The sequence below is a fragment of the Pelodiscus sinensis genome, chromosome 6 (genome assembly GCF_049634645.1).
Source record: "Pelodiscus sinensis isolate JC-2024 chromosome 6, ASM4963464v1, whole genome shotgun sequence".
Classification (NCBI taxonomy): domain Eukaryota; kingdom Metazoa; phylum Chordata; order Testudines; family Trionychidae; genus Pelodiscus; species Pelodiscus sinensis.
The window spans coordinates 73,515,094-73,536,531 of record NC_134716.1 but is presented as its reverse complement, the minus strand read 5'-3'; the positions used below and the strand labels follow the sequence as shown (position 1 = coordinate 73,536,531).

At 40.9% G+C, this 21,438-nt stretch overlaps 1 long non-coding RNA gene across 1 annotated transcript in view; it reads left to right on the top strand.

The window, feature by feature from the left end:
- Positions 1-21,438, top strand: part of LOC142829746 (uncharacterized) — a 310,346-nt gene that overhangs the window by 218,672 nt on the left and 70,236 nt on the right. Inside the window, exon 3 of the long non-coding RNA XR_012904488.1 lies at positions 11,211-11,344. This is a non-coding gene — a long non-coding RNA (uncharacterized LOC142829746). The remainder of the gene's footprint in view (positions 1-11,210; positions 11,345-21,438) is intronic.

Genomic DNA, 21,438 nt, shown 5'->3' with positions numbered 1-21,438 from the left:
ATAGCATCCCTTTCAAGGTTTATCCAGCTTAGAGCCCCTACATTTCTTTCACTCCAGACCAGATCTGTTATTTTAATAGTCTCCCTGTATAACCTCGGGACCTTCTTTTTAACATTGAGCTGACTTCTGTAACCATTTCCTACTGGTTTCTCCCATGTGTTATATAATATTTTATTTTTAAACTCTAAGCCTTCCCACTGTGACCAGATAGATTGTACTGTGATATTGTAAGTGAACACTATATATCAGGTTCACTGTGTTTGCCAGTTGATTTTCCAATCACAGACTCATAAAATACTAGAACTGTAAGGGACCTCGAGAGATCATCAAGTCCAGTCCCCTGCCCTCATGGCAGGACCAAGCACCATCTAGATCAGTGGTCCCCAACCTTTTGAGGTTGTCGGGCACCAGGGGGCGTGGCCGTTGGCCCGCCGGGCGCCAGGGGGCGGGGACACTTGTGCGCCCGGGAGCGGGCCCCCCCCTTGCCGCATGCCCGGGGACGGGCCCCCCCAGCCACGCGCCCGGGGGCAGGGCCCCCTCCAAGAGCCACGCGCCCGGGGCCGGCCCTCCCCCCCGCCGCGCGCCCAGGGCCGGTGCCCGGGGCCGGCGTTCCCCCCCGCCACGTGCCCGGGGCCGGCGCTCCCCCCCGCCCCCTCCACCGAGTGCCGCGCGCCCGGCGCTCCCCCCGCCAAGCGCGCTCCCCCCGCAAGCGCCCGTGTGCCATGTGCCCGGGGCCAGGCCAGCCCCAAGCACCTGGCGGGTGCATTGAAATGCCCCCGCGGGCGCCATGGCGCCCGCGGGCACCGTGTTGGGGACCATGGATCTAGATCATCCCTGATAGATGACTGTCTAACCTGCTCTTAAATGTCTCCAGTGATGGAGATTATACAACCTCACTAGGCAACTTATTCCAGGGTTTAACCACCCTAACAGTTAGGTAGGTGTTCCAATCTATGACTCCCTTACTGCAGTTTAAGCCCAATGCTGCTTGTCCTACCATCAGAGGCAAGGAGAACAATTCCCCCCCATGCACACACACACTCCCCGTGACACCCTTTTAGATACCTGAAAAACTATTAGCACATTCCCTCTGTTTTCTCTTTTCCAAACTAAACAAGCCCAATTCCTTTAGCCTTCTGTCATAGCTTATGTTTTCTAGACCTATAATCATATATGTTGCTCTTCTCTGGATCTTCTCCAATTTCTCCACATCTTTCTTGAAATGTGGTGCCCAGAACTGGACACAGTACTTCAACTGAGGCCTAAACAGTATAGACTAGAGCAGAAGAATGACTTCTCATGTCTTGCTTACAACACTGCTGTTAATACATCCCAGAATCATGTTAGCTTGTTTGCAACAGTGTCACGCTGTTGACTCATATTTAGCTTGTGGTCTGCTATGACCCCAGATCACTTTTTGCAGTACTCCTCCCTAGCCAGTCACTTCCCATTTCATATGTATGAAACAAATTGTTCCCTCCAAAGTGGAGTACTTTGTATTTGTCCTTATTAAACTCCATCCTATTTACCTCAGACCATTTCTCCAGTTTGTCCAGATCATTTTGAATTTTGACTCTATCTTCCAAAGCAGCTTGGTATCATCTGCAGACTTCATAAGTGTACTCTCTATGCATCATCTAAATCGTTGATGAAGACCAAAATAGACCTCTGTGGAATCACACTTTTTATGCCCTTCCAGCATGACTGTGAACCATTAATAACTACTCTCTGAGAACAGTTATCCAGCCAGTTATGCACCCACCTTATAGTAGTCCCATCTAAGTTGTATTTGCCTAGTTTATTCATAAGATGGTCATGCAAGACCATATCAAATCCCTTACTAAAGTCTAGATATACTATGTCCACTGCTTTTCCCTCATCCGCAAGACTTCTTATCCTATCAAAGAAAGCTATCAGATTGGTTTGACATGATTTGTTCTTTATAAATCCATGCTGGCTGTTACCTATCACCTTATAATCTTCCAGATGTTTGCAGATGAATTCCTTAATTATGTGCTCCATTATCTTTCCTAACATAGAAGTTAAACTGATTGTAGTTTCCTGGGTGGTTCTTATTTCCCTTTCTTTATATAGGCACTATATTTGCCCTTTTCCAATCATCTGGAATCTCTCCTGACTTCCATGATTTTTCAAAGACGATAGCTAATGGCTCAGATACCTTGAGCTCCTTGAGTATTCTAGGATGCATTTCATCAGGTCCTGGTGATTTGAAGACATCTAACTTGTAATTTTTAACTTCTTCTGTTTTTATTTTATCTTCTAAACCTTCCACTAGCATTCACTATGTTAGGCATACCTTCATCATCAAACTTCTGGGTGAAGACAGAAACAAAGAAGTCACTAAGCACCTCTGCCATTTCCATGTTTCCTGTTATTGTTTCACCCTCTTCATTGAGCAATGGGCCTACCCTGTCCTTGGTCTTCCTCTTGCTTCTAATATATTTATAGAATGCCTTCTTGTTACCCCTTATGTCTCTAGATAGATTGAGCTCATATTTTGCCTTTGCCTTTCTAATCTTGCCCCTGCATACCTGTGTTGTTTGCTTATATTCATTCCTTTGTAATTTGACCTAGTTTCCACTTTTTATTATGACACTTTTTTATTTTTAGATCATGCAAAATCTCCTGGTTAAGCCAAGGTGATATTTTGCCATACTTTCTATCTTTCCTATGCAGTGAAAGAGTTTGCTTTTGGGGTCTTAATAATATCCTCTGAATAATTGACAGTTCTCTTCAGTTATTTTCCCTCTTACTCTTGCTTCCTATGGGACCTTACCTGCCAGCTCTCTGAGTTTACTAAAATCTGCCTTCCTGAAATCCATTGTCTCTATTTTGCTGTTCTCCCTTATACCATTCCTTAGAATCATGAACTATATGTTTTCACATGGTATACTGTTATCAGGATCATCTGACTGGGAAGTTTTTGTTGCTATGGAGTCCAATCTTACAATCTCATGTCCATTGTTCCAGGAATATGGACACTATTGCAAATTAAAGGAAGAGAAGCACACTTAGATCAATGAATTTCTAGCTCCTCTGCTTGGGGCAGGGTTTGCAATTAGCCTTCTAATAAGGCCATCTGGAAAAGGCATCAGTATTACCATGCTTATGCCAGGCCTCTGTGTAATTATGAAAACAAAGCACTATAATTTCAACCACTTGGCAAGCTATTCCTCAAGATTCCTGAATCAAAAGAACCATTGCAGGGAAGCATGGTCTATCCTGATCATAAACTCCATCTCATGTAAATAGCAAGGAGAATTTTCTATAGATTTAACAACTGCTAGAAATTCCTTCTGGTAGCATAATAATTTCTCTCAGGAGAACTTTTTGCTGTACTAAACCACCATTCTCTAATGTCTTTTGTTGACTTGTGTCAGTACTTTCCCCAAACATAAGCACCAGCATCTGTGTCCAATAAGAAAGAGGTTTTGAAACATGACTAGGTCAATACACAAGTCACTTGAGCCTTTTTTCAACTCAGAGAATGCTAAATCAGATTCTGCTGACCACTGAAATATTTTCTCTCTCTCACCCAAGTTTTACAGTGAGTCTACAATATTGAAAAATCACAAGTAAATCTTCTATAACAGAAGAGCTCTACAAAACTCTTCACATCTGTGAATTTCTGGACATTGTCTAGCACTGGACAGCCTCAAGCTTTTTTTTTTTTGTCAGTGAAAATTCCCTCCACCCTCCTCTCTTACTGATTATGCACCTCAGGTAACTTAGTTCTTTTTTAAATAACTTGTATTTCATTAGGTTTATTTTAAATTATCACAGGCCTCATCCTTCTGTGCAGTTTTTCCTCTTTTCTATAGACCTCCATCTACTTGCTGATACTTATTTTTGAGATCCATTGTGGAAACCAGACTTCCAAGAGATTATCTAATCAAGGTAATGCATAAAAATCCTTGAACGTGACTTTTAGTTTTCTACAGTTATACAAAATCTGGTGCTTCCATATTTTTTCTTAACCAGCACCATGGGTAGGTTCCAAGAATTGGTGGAAGCCTATTATGCATCCTGGTACATTTCTTCTCTAGCCTGTAATGCCTTTTTTTCTTTGCTTCTGGTGAACGGTAAAGTAGTTATTTAATTGGTTAAATTCACTACTATCAGTCTTGTTGACCAGGACAGGACAACTTATATTTTTGTTGGATTTGGAGAATCACTTGTTCTTTCTAACCAAAAATGCGATTAGAGCATTCTTCAGCTCCTCACTTAAGAATACAAGCTTGTGCTAGAACAGCTCCAAAAGAAACTTTGGAAAAACACTTATTTTCTTCCCCATTGAAGTTTTCTTCTATACCTTACTAGAACCATTGTTCCATGTTTTACAACTATAGTTTACTTTTATGCTGCTTGATGCTTGTCAAAAATACTCAGCAAATGGAAGTAATCCATGTTTGCTTCAGAGCCACAAGAGCTAAGCTAAGATGTGTCTGAGACCCTTGGTCTCAAAATAGCTTTTGGTCACTCCCCATGTTTCCTTTGCAGGAAACTGAACACAGCATATAACTGTTAAGAAAGTTTCTGCCTCTGGAGGTAGGATAATTTGTTCATGCAAACAAATAGGTTACAGATCCTTGTCTTAACTTGGACACATCTTTAAATGGAATTTCCACAGATTGAATTTTTAAGACATCTTTCCGGGCTTGATTACACCGTTGTTAGCTATAATGAAATCCGAAATCATTATTAGCTCATCCACTATTTTGCATGCCCAGATTTCTTACTCGTATTCCAAAGGCCCAGTTTTTTCTTCTTTTGAGCCGAGTTAGGTGAATATGTTTGTACATTCCTGGGACCAATAATTTATGGCTGAGTTAGTGGATGCCTGTGCACTTCACAGATCCTATTACATATTCTATAGCCATACTCCTGTTATTGTTCAGTTGCCCAGATCTAAACAAAAGTTGGACCTAGGCCCCTTTAACTTGGTATTGCATGAAGAGGATGAAGGACTTTCACTAGACATTTGTGATGTTATGTCCTGAACATCCTTATATTTATAGCAGTCCTCTTTTTGCAGCAGTCCTCTTTTCACAGTACCAGTTTAACTAAATGGCTTGCTTTTTTACTAATTTCTCTTGTTTTACAGAGCAAATTTATCACCTTCTCTAATCATTGAACATGTTATGAATCAGATTAGAATCCCCTTTCCATCATACATTCTGGTAGTTCTTATTGGTATCTGGATATGCCAGGAATACAAGTCTCTGCAAGTCCTGCTCTAGTTCAGGTATTTTTTTCTCATTTCTTCTAACTGTAAACTATGTCCTAACTAGCTCAGACTAATGGCTGGCTCCAAACAACATATCAAGGGCTTATACCATGGTTTGGAGAGCTAAATGACTAATTTTCTTTTCTGGGCATAATTTTTCAGGACCATCAGCGTAGAGCCCCCTAAGCTGTCAGCTAAGAAGTTCTTTTTCTGTTTCTTTCCAAGCACTTATTTGGCCTATGATGTTGAACTGAGTTAAATAAGCCTCCCATGGAGTTTTTCCCTCAAAGTCTTTGCATTATTTAGTCTGGGATAATCTAACCTCTCCTTCTGGGTCTCTGCGGATTAAAACTGGAGGTAGAAAATTTCTATGAATGTCTTGTCTTAAACAACTCCTCTAGCTAATCCAGTTCTGCTTCCAGATGACTGAATTCCACTTTGAGCTGTAACTCGTTGATTTCTCAAAATGATTTTTCATGTCTTTTAGTTCTTACTGCAGTTCCTTTTTGTTAGCAGTTTCCCAGTTCACCAGGGATTTCTTGGTAAACCACCTAGTCCATTAGAGTCATGTAACTGATCACCTCTTCAATATCTCTTGCCATTCCAGACAGGAAGTTTTGAAGTTGGGCTTCCCAATCTGGATGTTTTGTACTTGCAGCTTCTAAACTATTTCATCTCTGCATACAGATTTTCATTCATTTCTAAGAAACATTTAATTCTTGTCCTAAATTTTGTTTTAATTCCTTCTGGCCATTTGTGATTTCTGCAAGCAACTCCATTAATTTGTTCTGGTTCAACAAAAATACAAGGTCACAATTTTTCTTTAGAAATTGGCTCCCACTCTTTAAACCAATGGTTCCCTTTTTGATATCGGGGTTGGTTAAAATTCAGGGCCCTATGGGTTGTTGCTGTTAAGAGGAGTGTAACATGGTGTGACTCACCACCAGGGCACGTCCTCCTGGTCACCTGGGAATTAGCTCATTGGTGGTGGAGCTCCCCCTTCTGGCTGGTGTCATGCCTTCTGTTAGCTATTTTTCTCAACCTCTGTGTTAGGACCCACATCCCTCCCAGACAATGGTGTCCTCCCTCCGGGTACTGCCCCGCCACAGTGCCCCCACACTCTGGGGTCCTCACCCTCTAGGAACCTCCCAACCCTCTATGTCCACCTTGTGTCAATGACCCACTGCCAGTCTTCAGCTAGCCCCTTACCTCACGAGCAAACTGCAGTCTGAAATGGCCACTCATCATTGGCAAGGGGGTGTGGACCTGCTGTCTTTGCTTATTCTGGCTGCCTCTTTGCAACTCTAGTAGCTCCAGTTCTTGCTTCAGGCCCTGCAGCCTGGGAGTTTTCCTGGCCAGAACTTCCCCAGCCCTGACTGCCTTTCCCCAGCGCTGCTCTAACTACAGCCCTAGTATTCTCAGGCCTTGTCACTGGAAGCCTTCATTTATACAGCCCTCAGCTGAGCCCTAATTGGCTCATACTGGCCACAGTTGCTGGCTGCACAGCTCCACTGCTCCAGCCCTCTCCCAGGGCTGGGTTTTAACCCTTAAAGTGCCAGTGTGGGACAGATACCCCATCACAAGAAGAAACTGACAATGGATTGGGTATCATTGTTATCCTTTTCACAAAGACTGTACAAAGTCCTCTGACCCTAACCATAGGAGAAATAGATAGTTTCTATTCCATGTCATTTCTGTCAGCACAGTGATGAAGTTTCTCAGTGCAGCACGCTGTTCAGGCTTGCGTCTAACTTTGTTTTTCTCTGTTTTGAATTCTAGTCAATCTTACACACACACACACCTCTCTTTCTCTCTCTCTTTCTCAAAATAATACCCTACCAAGTCTCCATTTCATGTAGTTCAAATTCTTGAGTAGACTCACATGTGCCTTTTTTGGATGATGGCATTTGTCTGTGTTATATTCTCCATGATAGGGATTGTTTGCCAGAACTAAAGCCACTATAGATAAACATAAGTTACTTTGCTTTAACAGAAAACAATAATTTGTGGTACAAAAATATTAAACATTCTTGGAAATGCAATAATTCTAGGTAAAGCATCTCCATAAAGTGACAGTCCCAGGCCCTGAAATTCTCAGGCAGTCATTTACATCTGAGAGCATATGTTAAAAATGTTGGCTTCTATACAAAGCTTGTGGACTAATTCATAAAGCAGTATCTGTGCTCAAGTGGGCCATCTAGCACTTTAATTGTGGGCAGCTGTAAAACTACTTTACACAGTATGCTGCTAGAATAACAGGCACATAAAGACCTATGGATTTTATGAGAAATGTGAACAGGTCCTTAGATTCAAACACAAAGCAATGGAAGCAACTTTGCAATCAGAGAAAAAGGTTTTAGCCAAGACAAAAAAAGCTGGCAAGTTTTCCAGTACCAATTGTTACTCCCTCCCTAGCTAGTTATAATAGGTACTTCAAGCCCACAGCAAATAGTAGAGGCAACCATTACACAACCCATCTGGAAAAACATTAATTCCCATATATGTTTGTAAAATCATTTTACACAGATGTGTAAAATATGTGACCTATATAATTGGCAGGATTTCATGCAATAAATACTATGAAACAAGATGCATTTAGAACATACGTGCCATGTCTCTGGTAAATGGTATTCCAAACATGTCTGGGCTGGCCCAATCAACTTGATAATCCATAATGTTCCTTTAATTTCTACACATGGTTTGTCGGAAATTCCCACTAAAAAGCATTCTAGTAGCAAACATTCTAGAAAATATGTATTATTTATATATTCAATATACTAGAAAGTATTCTAGTATATGTACATGAACGAGAGAGATTAGTGTTTAAAAGCAAAAACAATTTGGTAATGCATAGGGTGTGAGGTAATAGCTACCTTTTATTGGGTCAACTTCTGTTGGGGAGAGAGACAACAGAAGTTGTTCCCTTCAAAGTCATTATATCTTATTTAACAGAGCAACTCAGGATGGGGAGGGAAGAAAAATAATGTAAAGCTATCAGAGCTCTACCTTCACTGAGCAACAAGTTCTGTGCTCTGACTTTTAGAAGCAAAATATATGATTTTGCCTCTTGTCTTTCAACTGCTCTGCATAATGCTGTTGCACATCTTTGACCATCTATATACAATTTCTGCATTATATGTCTGATTTATAATCCTTGGTTTTCCCTCCCCTAGTAAAGACCAACACCATATTTTCCCTTCTCCAGCAAGGCTAGATATATTATTCTGAGACCACTGTCCTTACTTCTATAATAGTAGCTAGTAGTCATATGTAGTGTCCTAAAGACCAATGACATTGTTACCAATGTACTGTGCATGAATAAAAGAGTTGGAGAAAAATATTTTAATTTTGCTGCTACCATTCCTGTACTATTTGTTAGACAGCCTGTAGAATCTGTCAAGGTAGTGTAATCACAAGAACAATGAGCATATTTGGACTGTAACTAAGGTGCCTCTTCTATTAGCCCTTCTATACCTTTACTGATTTCGGTGTCTTTATTCATAAACAGAGTACAAAATTACATGTTCTTCTCCAGAATTAGAATCCCAATTCTTCCCTTGGGTGCAAACATAATGTTCCTAATATAGGAGTCTAAGGTATATGATGGTAAAATTTGGTCTAAGAAACACTTGAAAGGCTTGGGGGTGTGATTTTGAAAGCATACTAACATGCTGGTCCAAATAGACATTTCTGGTGTATTTTAACATAGTGCTATTTGAAACTGGGAATTTTTTGTGTTCACCTGCAGGGTCTACGTGGACCAATTAAAGTGCAACTATTGGTGTGCTTTAGAAATCACACTTCCCTAGAGTGCATTAATCTACTGTATCAACAAGCCCTTAGTCTTTGATGCATTGTGCCATTTCATATTTTACATTACCTTTTACATCTCATTGGAATAGCTGAAAAATTAAATGGCTGCCACTAAGATTTAGGGCCCAATCCTGCTCCCATTAAAATAAATGGGAGCTTTGCTATTTTGGGGAACTTGGACCTGCAGTTTTCTTTAGATCAAGAGCCTGTTATTCTTTAAGGTCTATAAACCAGCTAGCATACATGCACAGTTGTTGCTATGTATGTTATAGTATTCCCATTCTTGATTTTTTTTTTAATTGTTGAGGTACTTTTCAAATTAAAATATCAGGTAGTAATGAGCATTAAAATATCAGGTAGTAATGACATCTGATTTTTTTCCCTTGTTATTTACCACATCCATCGTTTGGAAACACTCCGGGTATGTCTACACTGCCACCCTAGTTCGAACTAGGGTGGCTAATGTAGGCAATCGAAGTTGCAAATGAAGCCCGGGATTTAAATATCCCGGGCTTCATTTGCATCTTGCTGGGCACCGCCATTTTTAAATCCCCGTTAGTGCGGACTCCGTGCCCGCGGCTACACACGGCATGCAGTAGGTAGTTCGAATTAGGCTTTCTAATTCGAACTACATACTCCGTGCCGCATGTAGCCGCGGGTACGGAGTCCACGCCGCATGTAGCCGTGGGCACTGAGTCCTCACTAACGGGGATTTAAAAATGGCGGCGCCCGGCAAAATGCAAATGAAGCCCGGGATATTTAAATCCCGGGCTTCATTTGCAACTTCGATTGCCTACATTAGCCATCCTAGTTTGAACTAGGGTGGCAGTGTAGACATACCCTCCCTGATTTAGAGCCATGAAGTTATTGCCATTGAGAATAAGGATTCTACTGTTATATGTGGCACAGCTAAGCAATAGTTAATAGTATTCTAATATTGTCCCTCATCAGGTGAGAAATTAAACTTCCTTTTGAATTTGTACACTGTGCTATAGATAGGTTAAGGAATAAAGATCTTGTTATAAGGAGCTATAATTTCTAAAGGAGGGAGAAGGAGGGGGGAAATTCTATTTCATATCTAATTTATCCTTTACATGGGTGCAAATCCCTACTTTTTAGCAAAAATTAAGAGCATATGTTTCAGAACTCAGTCCTAATTTGCAATGATTTGCTTCAGTAAAACCACTTATATCAGTATTGTTAATCTTAATGGTTTCAAGTGACCCATGTTCTAATAATCCAGACCATCAGTTGAGTGCAAATATCTTTTTTCTAATTAAGAATATTTGACCACAAGAGGGAGTTCCTTGCCAACTGTTTACTTATCATAAAAGAAGCAAGTATTAATGTTACAAAGAAAAGTAATACATAGAAAATATTTCTACTTCCAGTTGTTTTTTGAGCAAGATAGAAATAATTAATGTAAATATTAAATACCTTTAAATCTTTTGGAATGCAACCTCCACTTCATACTGCAAATCTATACCAATGCCTTGATCTCTTTGAAAAAAAAATATAGCTATTGATTAACAAACATAAAATATACATGATGTTTAAGAGTCTGAATTTTAGTGGTATAACGAAATAATACAGTAATATTTTCTGTATAATTATTACATGAGAAACATATTTTATTCTTTTACTATCATTTAAATATGACATTTTCTTTTTATCTTATACTTGTAAACTGTAACTGAAACCATATGTAATATTAAAAATGTCCTGTGGTTTTAAAGGAAAGTGACTTTAAAGTATATGTTTAGGAAATGCAAACTTATAACCAGTGTTGTTGTATTTAGGCAGGATATATAACCTGTAGTCAACTCCAGTTAATGTAATTGTTTTCTTGCTACCTTTCTCATTGTTTCAAATAGCATTGATATTAATTATTGCAACTGTTCTTAAAACCCAATTGAAGAAAAGAGTGAAATATTTTATGACTTGTTCCTGAAAAAGAAAATGTAGATGCTTTGAAACATTTCCCCATGCTGTGCTAACTATTTTTGACATATCATGCCACATGAAGTCATATTTTTTAGAACATTTTCTGTTAATTTAATCAGAGCTGACAAGCAAAGAAATCAAATCTTTTGGTGACCTGAAAAGCGCCAATAGCTTATTAAAAATGATTTTTCCCACCTGTTTACAGGGAAAACGTGCTGAAAAACAGGAGTATATCACACATTTACATGTATGTCCACTAAACAGAAAAGGAACAACGTTAGTACAGAAGACTCATGGTTTTTCATAACCGGAGAAACCAGATAGTCCAATAAATATAAGGTATGTGATTTCTAGGAAAAATATTAAATTGTTTCTGAGTAGGTATGTAAAAACTAGCCTGTAAATATTCTTCCTGCTCCCAGTTTCCTCATACAAACATGTATTTTGCATTTACCAGTATGCAAAACATAGCTGAGCCACCACTGTGGCCCATTTGATATATGTGATTGGTGAGCCTCAAAAGGCTGGGAGATATGGTTGCTAAAATAGCTCAAATTTCAGACAGTTATCAGAGCATATGCTTTTTATAGGCATGATCCATGTCACTTTTATATCACTTTCCTTGAGCTTTACAAATATTAGCTAATTAAACTTCACAAAGTCTTTGTAAGGTAAGTAAATTCTTTTACCTCCTTATGACTATAAGAACACTTAGAGGGGAAAAAAAAGACCAAACTTTGGAAATGTTACAAATACTCAATAGCTATTTGATCACACAACTGCCCAGTTTCTATGTACATTCTAATTAATTGGAAATATTGGCTTTTTAAAAAATATTAGAAGCTCAGTTCAAGAGTAAACATTGAAATGAATAGAAACTGTGGATGTCTGAAGGTTTGGATTTTATTTCAAATGGTTTACCCATCCCTATCTGGTATAGTTGTTAACAAAATCTTTGAAACACTATATCTCATCAGCCCTCCTTATGTATGATGCAAAATTCAGTCATTCATTTTTTTGATCAAGAGAGGAATATTTATCAAATCAAATGTCATGGTATATTAATCAGAAAAGATGCTATCGTATACATTTAGTTTATTTTGAAGGTTTTAGAATTCAACCAAAATAATTTCCCCTAATTTGAAACATGATAATATATTATCATATGTGTTAGCTACATTAGTTTATTTTTTAAATCTTATTTCCATCTGGAAAGAAGGGATGCATCTATCCCAGATGTGGAAATTAAAAAAAAATCCTCCTTCAAATTTAAAACAAAAGAATAGTGTGAAGACATGTTTTTAAACTGTCCAATTTTGTCCGAGACAATTAAATAAGTACCTAAGCATTTTCAATACTTAATGCAGGGAATACCTTATAAATACTGAGGTAATATTAGCAATGGCAAATTAGAATGTGTCATAGAATCATAGGGACTACAAGGATCATTTAGCCTAACCCCCTACAAAAATGGAGAATATGTCTTCACAGTAAATTATGCCACATGTCAGTATTTTGACTAGAGCTTCACAAGTACAGAGAATATTGGTTATTTTGTGAGTAATACAGTAGTAGAAAACTCCTTTTGCTGATGTGATTTTCTTTAAACTTTTAATAGCAGTCAGAGTTTGTTTTTATATATGAATATGGGCAGCTCATATTCATGGGCAAATGTCCATAGAGATGTGATAAACTGCAGTGTCATTTCATAAGCCATATTTGTCATGCATCTTTGATTGAATCACCTGCACTGTGCACACTAATCCATCTCCACCAAAACTATTTCTAATATTCTAAACCTCGAGCAACTTTGTTGTAGAGACTATATTTAAAACTTGGATTTTTGGTTAATAGAGATGGTGATAGCTGAAGGGAACTCTCTAGAACAAAAGGCTGTGGCAGAGCTTTATATCACAAGCATATGTGTGTTTACCATTTCGCTGGTTAGCTTTTAGTCTCATAATGCTATGATCCTGGAGCCCTTGGTAACAGCATTTGCAATTAATGACTTATTTTATCTAAGGCCAGGTTTACACTATGTGAGAAAGTCAGTGTAAGATATGCAACTCCAACTATAGCGTAGCTGGAGTCAATGTACTTTAAGTTGAATTTCTGTGGCATTCCCAGTGTGGGGGGGTCAATAGCAGAAACTCTCCCATTGATGTCCCTTATTCTTCACAACCTCGTGGCATACCAGGGTTGATGGGGGCACCATCAGTGGTTGATGGACTAGGAAGCCTAGTTCGAACTACCTAGTTCGTGCCGCGTGTAGCTGCACGGCACAGGGTTCGAACGAGCGGGGATTTAAAAATGGCGGCGCCCCGCTTATGCAAATGAAGCCCGGGAAATTCAAATCCTGGGCTTCATTTGCAATTGCAGTATGCCTACATTACCCCGCTAGTTCGAACTAGCGGGGTAGTGTAGACATACCCTTATTTAGAATCTGTTTTGAAATAGCTTTTTTTGAACTTTGGCACATCTACACATCACCACGTTTTGAAATAATGCACTATTATTGAGACATCCCTTAACTCTCGTGGAACAAGGGTTACCAGAATGCCGAAATCGTGTTCCCATTATTTCAAAAAAATATTTCAAAATAATGGGCGGCTTATATAGGTGCAGGGTAGCTATTTTGGGATACCTCTGGTATCCCGAAATAACTGTTCAGTGTAGACGCACCCTTAGAGACCAACAAAAGTACTCCACAGGACTACTCATTGTTTTTAAAGTTATAGACTAACACAGCTACCCCTCTGATGATATATCCTGTAACAGCCAATGGGATGTTACTTAAATAAAATAATTAACATGATATTCAATTGGAATGGCCATTATAAAATATACCTTATTAGATTATATGCAATAAAAAGTAACATATTGTAAATACAACTATATGAAAAATATAATGCCAAATACTTGGCTTCTGTATATTAGCATAGATCTATGACTTTTGTATAGCACTGCTGAATTACAACAGCTGTGAATGTTGTCAATAGTTTCTCTGCTTTTACAGTAGCTGATTTTCAAAGATTAGCAATTTGGCTTTTAAAAGATAATTTAGGAATATTTTGATTACCAGTTCCTGCAAAATGCTATTTTAAAAAATAAAGCCATATTTTAGAAAAGTGTTTTTCTCCTAATTCCATTTTTTTTAGTTAAAAGTTTGTAGTAATGTTCCATCCACATTGAAAGATAAACTTTTACCACCAAATTTATCAACTCTCCCAAAAAGGGATTATAATACAATGTGCAGCCACAAAACCTTAAGTATAGTATGGTAACAGAATTATTTTAATGACCGTGAACTTATTGATTTTTGCAGTATTGTTGAAAATGACAATTTAATACAGATGTGAAACAAATTTACACCGTTAATGGTGTGATAGTTTTCCATCTTTTCCCACTCCTCTGCAGTACAATCAACTGTCGTGCTTAGCATTACAAATTCCTAATATTATTGAAAACACACAGCTGGTAGCATTTTTTTTTATTGTAAGTAAAGGAAGAAAGGAGAAAAAATAGAATATCAGCTAGCCCAACTTTTGTGCTTATTTAGTATATTTCAAGTTCTCTCCCAAGAGTAGAACATGAATTAAATATACTTCATTTATTATATTAATTTGCTGACCATTTTGCTTCTGATTACACTAATCTAAGAACACTTAAAGATTTAAGCAACTTAGATTACACACTTATGTTACCATTAACAAGTATTTTTTAAAAGTCAGACATGGCTGACAGGATAGATCGCACCCTCAGCAAGTTCACAGATGACAGTAAACCGGGGGAGAAGTAGTTATGCTGGAGAGTATGGGTAAGGTCCAGTGTAACCTAGACAAATTGGAAGATAGGGCCAAAAAAAAAAATCTGATGAGGTTCAGAAAACTCCAAGCACTGCTATAGGCTGGGGATTGAGTGGCTAAGCAACAGTTTGGCAGAAAAGGACCCAGAGATTTCAGTGGATGAGAAGCTGAATATAAGTCAACAAGAAGGCTAATGATATATTGGGGTGCATTAGTAGGAGTATTGCTAGCAAATATAGGGAAGTGATCATTCCCCTTTACTCCACACTGATGAGGCCACATTGGAAGTCTTGTATCTAATTCTGTGCCCTCAATTAAAGAAAGGAGGTGGGCACATTGGAGACAGTCTATTTGAAGGATTAGGGGGCTGGAGCACATGACTTAAGAGGAGAAGCTGAGGGATTTAGCCTTATTTAGTTTACGGAAGAGAAGAATGAGGGGGGATTTGATAGCAGCCTTTAACTACCCGAAGGGCCAAAAGGATGGAGAGAGGCTGTTCACAGTAGTGACAGATGGCAGAACAAGGCGCAAAAATCTCAAGTTGCAGTGGGGGAAATGTAGGTTGGATATTAAAAAAACCTGTTTCATTAGGAGGGTGGTGAAGCACTGGAATGATTAGTTGGAATCTCCATTCCTAGAGGTTTTTGAGTCCTGGCTTCACAAAGCATAAGTTAGTTGGAATTGGTCCTGCTTTGGGCAGAGGATTAGACTAGATTACCTTCTGAGGTCTTTTCCAACCTTATGATTCTATGCTTGTAGCTGATGAGGCACATCTTAGTCACGTAGAATAGAGTACCCAGTACATTTGAACCCTAACGTATACACCCTACATAGCCCTCTCTGTGCCCAAGCAGTACCACCTCTGATATCTACACTGCTGTTTTTAGCAGTGTATTCTCCCACTTGCCTCCCTGCTGCTGTAGACTTTCCCCACTGTTTTCTTTGCTACAGTGAAAGAATAAAGAAGCCTAGAAAGGCTATGACAGGGAGAAGGTAGTGCAGAAAGGTTCTCGTAGCTCTCTGCTGTCAGAGCCTTTCCCTGCCACCTACCTACTTGGAGCCTTTCACTGCCATGTGTGGCTACACACTACAGTGACAAATGTGGAAGCAGCCTGCTCTTTTTCTGTGGCATGTAGCTGCACATGTAGTACCAGTACTCTACATGCTGCCACACATATAGAGAAGGCAGCGGTGTTGATGGTGCATGCCACAATGTTTGGACATGTGAAAGCTTTTTTCCATTTTGTTTATAGAAGTATAGTTTGGGTTTTTTAATTTCCTTCTTTATTTAAGTTTTTCATGCAAAGTCCGCTAGAAGATGTTAATTTAGTTTATGATACCGATCTTTGACATTTTCACGTTGCTTGGATATGGGTCCACTGTAGTGTTGATGTATCCTATTTCTCCTAATGAACATGAAACTCCATTCCATTCACCACCACCCTTTCAAAATTATTGTTGCCAGATGGGAAAACTTCATGTTGAGCTATTAGTTTCTTTTTTGTCATATTACTTCTTTCTGACAGATCTATGTAGAGCATTGGTAGGTAGATTATTTTATTTTTTATCTAGAACTTCCATCAGACCTATTGATCCTATTCTTGCACCAATCTCTTAGCTGATTTGGTTGTAAACCCTCCGGTATCTTCCAGTCAGTTGGATCTATAGTACGTCCTAACTTTACTCAACTTTCAAGCAAAGGTCAGTACTTTACTTTTTTGAGATAGAGAAAATGAGTCACCATCATATTCCTCTGCTGCTTTACTTTGTGATGCTTTATAGTACCTTCCCTAAGCACTGGTGCATTTGTCTATGACCGTTTTCTTGAAATTTCTTTGCAATATGAATTTGGATGCTGAAACAAGAGTATATATCTCCAAAAGATAAGCTAGTCTAGTATAGTTGAATGGGGGAAAAAATAGAAAGTGCAAAACCCACTCAATTAAAAATCCTAAGCTAGTGGTTTTATGCAATGCAAAGTTAATGGGCTGACTTGAATTCCATAAAATAGTACTTTTTTATAATCTGAAATGGCTCATGGATCTCATATGAACATACCTAATGTTTCAGGAGCATTACCTCTATGGAGGTGTAATCACAATGTGTATCAATAAAGATAAAATACTATAGGCCACCGATTCATGTGGATCAGTTGGAAAACTCATAGACAGAAACTTATCTGCTTTTACTGATCTTCCAACCACTAAATTTATGGACTGAAGAAAAATTCATTATAAAAAAAAATTAGGGGAAAAGTAACCAATTACTTCAAAATACTAAATTTCTAATGGAGTTACTAGGATATCATAAATACTATTTACTCTCCCCTCCATTTTTGTATAGTTTTATTCTCACAAGCTTACCTTCTTTTCTTTTTTTTTATTATTTAGAATCAGCTTCTAGAGAGTTTCCCATTTAGTATGCAAACATGTTATCTGAGCTGGTCCTGACTTCTCCCAGGATATGGAGTGTAAGTCCTTGGAGATTTCCACCTCAAATTAAAGAGGGTACGTCTACACTACAGCGCTAGTTCGAACTAACTTAGTTCGAATTAGTTAATTCGAACTAAGCTAGTTCGAACTAACGCATCTAGAACTAAAAACTAGTTCGAACTAGCGTTTTGCTAGTTCGAACTAGTAAGTCCACATTGAGTGGACTCTGAACAGGGCTTAAGGATGGCCGGAAGCAGTGCCGGCAGGGCATCAGAGGAGGACTTAGAGCATGGAGATGCTGTCTCAGGCTAGCCGAGGGCTGCGCTTAAAGGGTCCCGACCCCCACCCCGGACACACAGTTCTAAGGGGTGCCCCGCTTGCAAAGAAGTTCTGGCTTGGAGTGCCCTGAGTGCCCACACTGGGCACATCACACCACTCGGCCATCAGCCCGGCTGCACTTGCCGCAGGCTGCCATCTGGGGAGAGGGAGTAATTGGGGGGCTGCAGGAGAGCTTCCACCCCCAGAAGCCCGCAGAGCCAGCCCAGTCCTCCCCATCGGGGGCTCGTACCCCATTCCTCCCTCACCTCCTTCCACTTGCCCTTCCCTAGCCCCCCTTCTTCTTGATGTACAAAATAAAGATAACGTTTCTTCCAACATTGACTCTGTCTTTATTGAAAAAAACTGGGGGAGACTGGGAAAAGGAGGTGGGAGAGGGGAAGAGAAAGGCTGGGAGAGGGGAGGGCAACTAACATGATCAGGGGTTGGGAACAGGTCCCAGATGAAGAGAGGCTACAGAGACTGGGACTGTTCAGCTTAGAAAAGAGGAGACGGAGGGGGGACAGGATAGAGGTCTGTAAAAGCAGGGGTTGGGTGGAGAGGGTGCATTCAGAAAAGTTCTTCCTGAGTTCCCATAAAGAAGGACTAGAGGACACCAAAGGAAAGGAATGGGTAGCAGGCTTGAAACTAGTAAGAGAAAGTTGTTGTTGACAAAGCAAATAGTTAACCTGTGGAACTCCTTGCTGCAGGAGGCTGTGAAGGCTAGAACTAGAACAGAGTTTAAAGGGAAGTGAGATCAAGTCATGGAGGTTGGGTCCATGGAGTCCTATTAGCCAGAGGGTAGGAGTGGTGTCCCTGCCCAAAGTTTGTGGAAGGCTGGAGAGGGATGGCACGAGACAAATGGCTTGGTCATTGTCTTCGGTCCATCCCCTCCAGGGTCCCTAGGGTTGGCCGCTGTGGGCAGACAGGCTACTGGGCTAGATGGACCTTTGGTCTGACCCAGGACGGCCATTGTAAGCTCAGGGCTCAGTGTCGGGGGTCTCAGTGGACCCCCTTGATTTTCATTCACACCTGGTCCTGGGTGGCCAGGCTGGCAGCTCTCCTGCCCTAGACGGCCACTTTCCTGTGCCTAGTGCGGAGATCGTGGACGAGGTCCACGATGTCCGCACTAGCCCAGGAAGGTGCCCGCCTCTTGCGGTCCAGGGCAAGCTCCCGGGAGCCGCCAGCCTGGTCCCGGCAAGAGGGGGTGGGCTGGGGGGCATCGGGTGGGTGGCTCTGTGCCGTGCCAGGTGCAGGGTCTGCTAGCTGGGTGCTGGCAGGCTTGCACCTGGCACGGGCACCGTAGCCAGCCCGTGCCCCTTTAAGGGGTCCGGGGCCGGGAGGGGGGCATAGAGTTTCCCTGGTGTTGGCCAGAGTGGCCACCAGGGAAACCTGGGGAGGGCTAGCCTCCCACTAGTTCGAACTAAAGGGCTACACAGCCCTTAGTTCGAACTAGCTAGTTCGAACTAGGCGTTAGTCCTCGTAAAATGAGGTTTACCTAGTTCGAACTAAGCGCTCCGCTAGTTCGATTCAAATTCGAACTAGCGGAGCGCTAGTGTAGCGCATAGGAAAGTTAGTTCGAACTAACGTCTGTTAGTTCGAACTAACTTTCTAGTGTAGACATACCCAGAGTGTTTCTGATGACTCACCTTTCTGTGTGAATTTCTTTCTTTCTCTCCCTCTTTTTCTCTGGCTCATTACTAAAGTTTGAAGAATTTATATGCTTTATTACTATGTTTAGGCTTTCTTATTTTGACCTTGATTACCACAACAATTCTAATTCTTGAACTATTTTTTCCTCAATTCCAGTCACTTATGCTGTTGGTACTGGTCATGCCATACCATCATGACACTTGCAATACCTTTATAGTTCTTCATTGTCTAATAGATAAACTACAGTTGAATAGTATGGCTATAGATATTTTAGTTAACATTAATTGTCTGTAATAACACCATTATATTTGTATGCTGTTATCTATAGTCCATTATCTTTTTGGTAGAATAGAAATCTTTTATACATGTGTGCAGCTGGTTTTAGGGGATTGGAGGTGATTTGTTCTCAAAATTAATGATCTGATATGGAAGCAGCACATTTCATATTCAATCTGTGGTTTCAGCTAAGATGCAGTAATGTTCCAAAATCAGTGCTGTAAGCAGAAATCCTACAGCTGTTATTTGTAAAACGGATTCTATTCTAAATCCTAACAGGACTTAGTGTCACCTGGTGGCCTTTCAGAGGCTTATGATGCTTTCCAGCTATCTGAGCAGATACCATAAAAAAACCCTTCACCTCTAATTATCCCTCAAACATGGCTACCACCATGTTTACTTGTGCTCCTAAAGTCCTGATTTGTGCAGAATGGACAGTGGATAAAATGATGATAGATGCTAAAATGCAGGCAATGTGGGTAGTTTTTATCTGGAACACACATCCAATAAGATTAGCAAGTGAGTCCTTATGCAACTCATGACACTATTATGCTCCTTTTAAACAGTAGTAGTCAGTATGTTTCCTGCCAAAATAGGACAGCAGCTGTCCACTTGCTCCAACTAGTTTGCGATTAGCAGGTAAACAAAGGGAAAAGTTCATGAACAGTGGGAGCATTCTCAGTATGGGTATGTCTACACTACAAAGTTAGTTCGAACTAACTTTCCTAGGCGCTACACTAGCGCTCCGTTAGTTCGAACTTAATTCGAACTAACGGAGCGCTTAGTTTGAACTAGGTAAACCTCATTTTATGAGGACTAACGCCTAGTTCGAACTAGCTAGTTCGAACTAAGGGCTGTGTAGCCCTTTAGTTCGAACTAGTGGGAGGCTAGCCCTCCCCAGGTTTCCCTGGTGGCCACTCTGGCCAACACCAGGGAAACTCTATGCCCTCCTCCTGGCCCCGGACCCCTTAAAGGGGCACGGGCTGGCTACGGTGCCCGTGCCAGGTGCAAGCCTGCCAGCACCCAGCTAGCAGACCCTGCACCTGGCACGGCACAGAGCCACCCACCCGATGCCCCCCAGCCCACCCCCTCTTCCCAGGACCAGGCTGGCGGCTCCCGGGAGCTTGCCCTGGACCGCAAGAGGCGGGCACCTTCCTGGGCTAGTGCAGACATTGTGGACCTTGTCCACGATCTCCACACTAGGCACAGGAAAGTGGCCGTCTAGGGCAGGAGAGCTGCCAGCCTGGCCACCCAGGAGCAGGTGTGCATGAAAATCAAGGGGGTCCACTGAGACCCCCGACCCTGAGCCCTGAGCTTACAATGGCCGTCTTGGGTCAGACCAAAGGTCCATCTAGCCCAGTAGCCTGTCTGCCGACAGCGGCCAACCCTAGGGACCCTGGAGGGGATGGGCCGAAGACAGTGACCAAGCCATTTGTCTCATGCCATCCCTCTCCAGCCTTCCACAAACTTTGGGCAGGGACACCACTCCTACCCCCTGGCTAATACCACTCCATGGACCCAACCTCCATGACTTGATCTCACTTCCCTTTGAACTCTGTTCTAGTTCTAGCCTTCACAGCCTCCTGCAGCAAGGAGTTCCGCAGGTTAACTATTTGCTTTGTCAAGAAGAACTTTCTCTTACTAGTTTGAAGCCTGCTACCCATTCCTTTCCTTTGGTGTCCTCTAGTCCTTCTTTATGGGAACTCATGAAGAACTTTTCTGAATGCACCCTTTCCACCCAAACCCTGCTTTTAGAGACCTCTATCCTGTCCCCCCTCCGTCTCCTCTTTTCTAAGCTGAACAGTCCCATTCTCTGTAGCCTTTCTTCATCTGGGACCTGTTCCCAACCCCTGATCATGTTAGTTGCCCTCCCTTCTCCCAGCCTTTCTCTTCCCCTCTCCCACCTCCTTTTCCCAGTCTCCCCCAGTTTTTTTCAATAAAGACAGAGTCA